The 6000-nt window shown below is 33.8% G+C and overlaps 2 non-coding genes across 2 annotated transcripts; one reads left to right on the top strand and one right to left on the bottom strand.

Moving 5' to 3' along the window:
* Positions 1 to 2686: 2686 nt before the first annotated feature.
* On the bottom strand, positions 2687 to 2759 carry TRNAT-UGU (transfer RNA threonine (anticodon UGU)). Its single transcript has one exon. It is a non-coding gene; the product is annotated as a tRNA-Thr (tRNA).
* A 1667-nt stretch (positions 2760 to 4426) lies between these two features.
* TRNAF-GAA (transfer RNA phenylalanine (anticodon GAA)) lies at positions 4427 to 4499 on the top strand. Its single transcript has one exon. It is a non-coding gene; the product is annotated as a tRNA-Phe (tRNA).
* Positions 4500 to 6000: the final 1501 nt, after the last annotated feature.

Genomic DNA, 6000 nt, shown 5'->3' with positions numbered 1-6000 from the left:
CTATAGAATCAAAATAGAATTAGTCCCGTCTCATTATGACCGAAAGGGGCTGGTATTTTTCCAAGAAATCTCTAGCCAACCTTCCCACAAGAGGTTTTTCTTAACACCAATGAATTCTATTATGCTAGAGGAAAACGATAGCTCCAATAATTTCTTTGTTCTCAACGCCTCCTATTTAGAGGAATTAGCTACTTCAACGATCTTTGATGGTTATAGGGGTATCCAAAGTACAAACCTGATGGTTGTTTGTTATCCCAACCATTCTTCCCAGCCCTGATACGATCAGGAAAGGGGTAATTTCTAACAAAGTTTTTCTCTTGTTGATTCCTATTTCTAGGTGTAGTGCTTTTCTCCCCTATGCTGCCTACGGATACTAATAGAGTAGGATTGGCCTGTAATCCATACCATACCATATCCTGTAGGTGTAACCTTTCGCTCAATACTCAAATCTACAATTGAAGTATCTGAAGCCGCATCAATCGAGGATACACGACGGAAGGAATTGTTAGTTCGCCTCACCTTCCCGAAGCGTGGTTTGTTTGCTTTACAAATTTGGTTCTCTCTATGCCAACCCCCTCTCTTTTTCGTAAGACTGAGGTATAGGTAGGGCTAAAAAAAAGCAAAAAAAAGAGTCAAATCGCACCATCTCTATAATAAGTAAATGCCTTTTTTTCTCCTGAGGTTGTCGGAATTATTCGCAATAAAATATTGGCTACAATTGAGGAGGTCTTATCAATGAAATTTCCATTTCCACGGGATCTAGGCATAATTCCCAACCCATTCTATATAGAATTGTTTTCATTCCTTCACAAAATAACATAAAAACAAACACATTCGATTCTTATAATTATAAATAGATTGATCCCATATGCTCTACTCTAAATCCATATGCTTTAAATGGATAAGAGAGATATGGATTTTCCGCTCAGCTCAAATGTATCCTTTTCCTTCTGCTTGGACACGAAGAGATATGAAATATTTGACTAAGACTGGATTTCATTCCACTTTCCTATTTCTGAACAACAACTTATGTTATCAACTATTTCGTGTTTTCAAAGTTATTAATTGTCTCATACCCTATTTTTGATTTCGATAGTATGGTGTAGCGTATCTTATGCAAACGGAATTCTAAGGTTTCTTTATTTTATTATGCAATAAGAAGAATTCTTCCATTTTCTTTTTCTTTAGTTGCGGGAAAACCCAAATTAAAACTTTTATTTTATAGCGAGCGCAATTTCTAGTAAAAAATCCTGTATCCTTCCACTTAGATCAAAAGGAATTTTTCCAATAGAACTATGGAACCCCGAGTGGTTGCGGTTGTACCTGTACTGCAGAATAAGAAAACTCGCTATTCACTCAGTTTATTTTCCATAATAAGTTATGTAGGAGAGATGGCCGAAGCGGTTCAAGGCGTAGCATTGGAACTGCTATGTAGACTTTTGTTTACCGAGGGTTCGAATCCCTCTCTTTCGTTTTTCTTAATTCATCAACGTTAAGGATCACAATGTATCAAATCAAATAACAATTTTTCCAGCAATAATATAATATCTTATATTATCTTATTTTGATTTAATAGAAATTAGAAATTCTCTATAGCAAATTACTGTGGTATGTAAAATACACATAGAGGAAAAAAGAAAAAAGGATCCTAATCCTAGGGTTAATCAATTTTAGCTAGTTGATGGGAAAATACAAATTAATGGTAATGGTCTTAGGGCGATTTAGGTTCGGGGAAAGGGGAAGGGGAAGAAAATTCTATGAACCTTTCCTTTTTTCGTTAAGTTCAAGTCTGACGAGAGTAATATTCTACAACTAACACTCATTTATTTTGAGACCGACCCACTTCCTATCTAGGATTTTATTTACTAGTCCTTTATATTCCAACGTGTCAATCGCCAAATGCTTTGGCAATTTCCCCGGGTCCGATGAAGCAATATAATTTTGAACCAGACCTTTTGATCTTTGGTTATCTTTCGTAGTAATAATATCTCGGGTTTGCAACGAAAACTTGGTATATTGACTATACGACCATTAACTAAAATATGTCTATGGTTGACTAATTGGCGGGCCCCAGGAATGGTTGAAGCCATACCCAATCGAAAAGGATATTATCCAAACGCATTTCAAGTAATTGTAGTAAAACCTGGCCTGTTGACCTTTTTGCTTTTCCAGCGATATGTACATATCTAAGTAATTGTCGTTCTGTCAGACCATAATGAAAACGCAATTTCTGTTTTTCTTGAAGACGAATACGATATTGCTCCTTTTTCCCAGAATTGAATTTTTTTTTAAGATTACTTCCGGATTTAGGTGTTTTTCTAGTGAGTCCTGGTAAAGCTCCCAGACGGCGTATTTTTTTTAAACGAGGTCCTCGATAACGGGACATGAAGACTCCTTTTTTTATTTTATTGAAATTTCATTTACACAATTAATTTCATTGTATTTACATTACAGAATACATCGAAATTAAAACTGAATTAAACTACAGGATAAACAGAGTAAAATCAACTAAAGTACCCCAAAAAATGGAATTTCATCAAAATCTTTTTTTTTTGTATATATATTATTTATTTTATTGTTTTGTATCTAGCAAAATTGTAAGGTAAAAAACATAAAGATCCTGGATTCTCCATTTAATTCGGAAAAAAAGAGATTCTTGTTCGTAGAACATCGATAGAGAAAAAAAAGCCGACTATCGGATTTGAACCGATGACCCTCGCATTACAAATGCGATGCTCTAACCTCTGAGCTAAGTGGGCTTACATAACGGAAATAGTGTAACAAATAGAAATAGGTATAGTATAGGAAATCCGTAAAATCTCAGATATTAGTTATTAATCTTAGCTATTAACTAGTTCTAAATTTGAAGTTATACTTATAAAAATAAAAAAATACTAAAACTTCTTAAAGATAAAGTTAGCTTGATATGCTTAACTATAGGATATTAAAAAATAAAATTATAGAATTTATTGGTATTTTCATTCGATCATTATAGACTTTATTATTTGTTAATAATTTGAGGATTAATATTTCACTAAGGGGAACATAGAGTCAGAGTAAATAAAATTGCTAATTCTGATTAGAAAAAAAGAATAAATATCAAGCGTTATAGTATAATTTTGAATACTATAAAAAAGTAAGACGGGAGGTGGGGGAGATAAAAACTTTTGGATATATTGATTCGGATTGAATTGCAAATACATCAAGGATAGAATCAATTCAATTCTGAATTGCAATAAGCAAGCGAGGTCTCTCAAATAGAGTCGAACTGAACTGCTAGACTACGTTGAGTGATGAACTCAATGATTCAAAAAAAAAACTAAGAGATGGATGAAATTACACAAGGAATCCTGGTCTCAAAGAAGAGGGAAATGGGGATATGGCGAAATCGGTAGACGCTACGGACTTGATTGTATTGAGCCTTGGTATGGAAACCTGCTAAGTGGTAACTTCCAAATTCAGAGAAACCCTGGAATTAAAAAAGGGCAATCCTGAGCCAAATCCGTGTTTTGAGAAAACAAGGGGTTCTCGAACTAGAATACAAAGGAAAAGGATAGGTGCAGAGACTCAATGGAAGCTGTTCTAACGAATCGAGTTAATTACGTTGTGTTGTTAGTGGAATTCCTTCTAGTTCTAAATTAGAGAAAGAGGGGTTTTATACCTTATACATTTAATAAACACGTATAGATACTGACATAGCAAACGATTAATCACAGAACTCATATTATATTCTAATTATAATATAGGTTCTTTATCTTTTTTAAAAATGAAATTAGAAATGATAATGATTATGAAATAAAAAACTCATATCATAATTTTTTTTTTTCATTATTGTGAATCCACTCCAATCGAATATTGAATAATCAAATTCTTCAATTAAAATTCAAAGTTTTCGAGATCTTTAAAAAAGTGGATTAATCGGACGAGGACAAAGAGAGAGTCCCATTCTACATGTCAATACTGACAACAATGAAATTTCTAGTAAAAGGAAAATCCGTCGACTTTATAAGTTGTGAGGGTTCAAGTCCCTCTATCCCCAAATCCTCTTTTATTCCCTAACTATACTATATTATTATTATTTATCCTCTTTTTTTTTTTCTTTTTATCAATGCACTTTTTTTTCTTTTTATCAATGCAATGGGTTTAAGATTCATTAGCTTTCTCATTCTACTCTTTCACAAAGGAATGCGAAGAGAACTCAATGGATCTTATCCTATTCATTGAATAGATTTCTTTTTTATTAGAGTATCGGCAAGAAATCTTGGTTATTCACTCTATTTTTAAGTTTTATTTAAGTAAACCATGCACAATGCATAGGACTACCCCCCCCATTTTCAAATTTAAAATTTGAAATACTTTAATTAATTTTTAGTCCTTTTAATTGACATAGATACAAATACTCTACTAGGATGATGCACAAGAAAAGGTCAGGATAGCTCAGTTGGTAGAGCAGAGGACTGAAAATCCTCGTGTCACCAGTTCAAATCTGGTTCCTGGCAGAGAAAAAAAAAAAAAAGATCCACCGAATAGGTATTGATCCAAATACCTCGAGATGGATTGTGATACATATTCATTAATAATATTTATTCATCTAAGTGGATAAATCTATAATATAAATATAGAGGCACTTCTTTTTCTTTTTAAAGAAGTTTTAAAATATATCTTTTCTTTATGATAAAGAAGGGGGTGAGATTCCCCTTTATTTTTTTGCGTTTCTTAATTTTGTATTCCGCTATTCCGACGAATATTTTTTTAGTCTTGCTTATCTTTATCTTATCTTATTTTCCTAGTTGTGCTAAGTAATGTGCGCGGTACAAAGTTCCTGGTAGAGAACTTCTTTGAGTCATCCTATTTTTCTGTTCATATGAAGGAAATTAATATGCGATTTTCAAAATAGGGGAATCCAAATGAAACCCTTTTTTTGCTCAGTCTATCTGGAATGCTTTTGTATAATTAGGAATTAATTATAAATAGGTATTCCGTTTCATCTAGGAAAAGAACCTAAAAATATTCCTTGACTTGAATAAAATCTGGAGTTGTGTTGTATAAGTGAGCATGAATTTCTTATCATTCAATGAGCATCTTGTATTTCATAAAAATTGGGGGTTATATAATCCTTACGTAAGGGCCAGCCTATCCAACTTTCAGGCATTAGGATACGTTTAAGGCGCGGATGATTATCATAAGAGATTCCCACCATATCATAAGATTCGCGTTCTTGAAAATCGGCACTTCTCCAAATCCAGAAGACAGACGGAATTCTAGGATTATCCTTTTGGGCAAAGACTTTTATGCAGACTTCTTCTGGATTATCTATACCATATTGTATTCTCGTAAGATGATACACGCTAGCTAAAGATCCACCGGGTGCTACATCATAAGCACATTGGGAGCGTAAATAATTGTAACCATATACATATAAAATGACAGCAATGGAATCCCAATCCCCTGCTTTTATTTGTAAAGTCTCTATTCCTCGGTGATCAAAGCCCAAAGATCTATGAACCACCTCATGTTTGACTAGCCAATTAGATAACCAACCCTGCTGCATTGTCTTCATCTCTCCCTCTTTGTATAAATATTTCACATTTCGGATGCAAGTTTGAAAGATTGCCCTGCTTTTTATTTTTCTACACAAAAGAGCCCCTCTCCTAATTCACTAATTTGTAGGAAGGTACTGAACTTTTGGATTTGAAAAAAGTTTCAGAAGATATATCTAATGTAGATGGTGATTGATAGAGCAATTCTTGCTCATAAGTTCCTGTATGAGTACTGCGCCTAACATAAAGCTTGTGACTGGTAGTAAAACATCTATTTTTATTTTGAGATAGAGTTTGATCCTCAACTATTTCTCGCGATATCTTCTTACGAAGTTTTGTTAGGGCATCTATAACTGCCTCCGGTTTAGGTGGGCAGCCCGGCAAGTAGACATCCACAGGAATTAACTTATCAACTCCCCGAACAGTACTATAGGAATCCGTACTGAACATTCCCCCTGTA

This window comes from Triticum urartu, unplaced genomic scaffold (assembly GCF_056163025.1).
Source record: "Triticum urartu cultivar PI428250 unplaced genomic scaffold, HENAU_Tu73 scaffold2, whole genome shotgun sequence".
In the NCBI taxonomy this organism is placed as follows: domain Eukaryota; kingdom Viridiplantae; phylum Streptophyta; class Magnoliopsida; order Poales; family Poaceae; genus Triticum; species Triticum urartu.
This window is presented reverse-complemented; position numbering and strand designations above follow the sequence as displayed.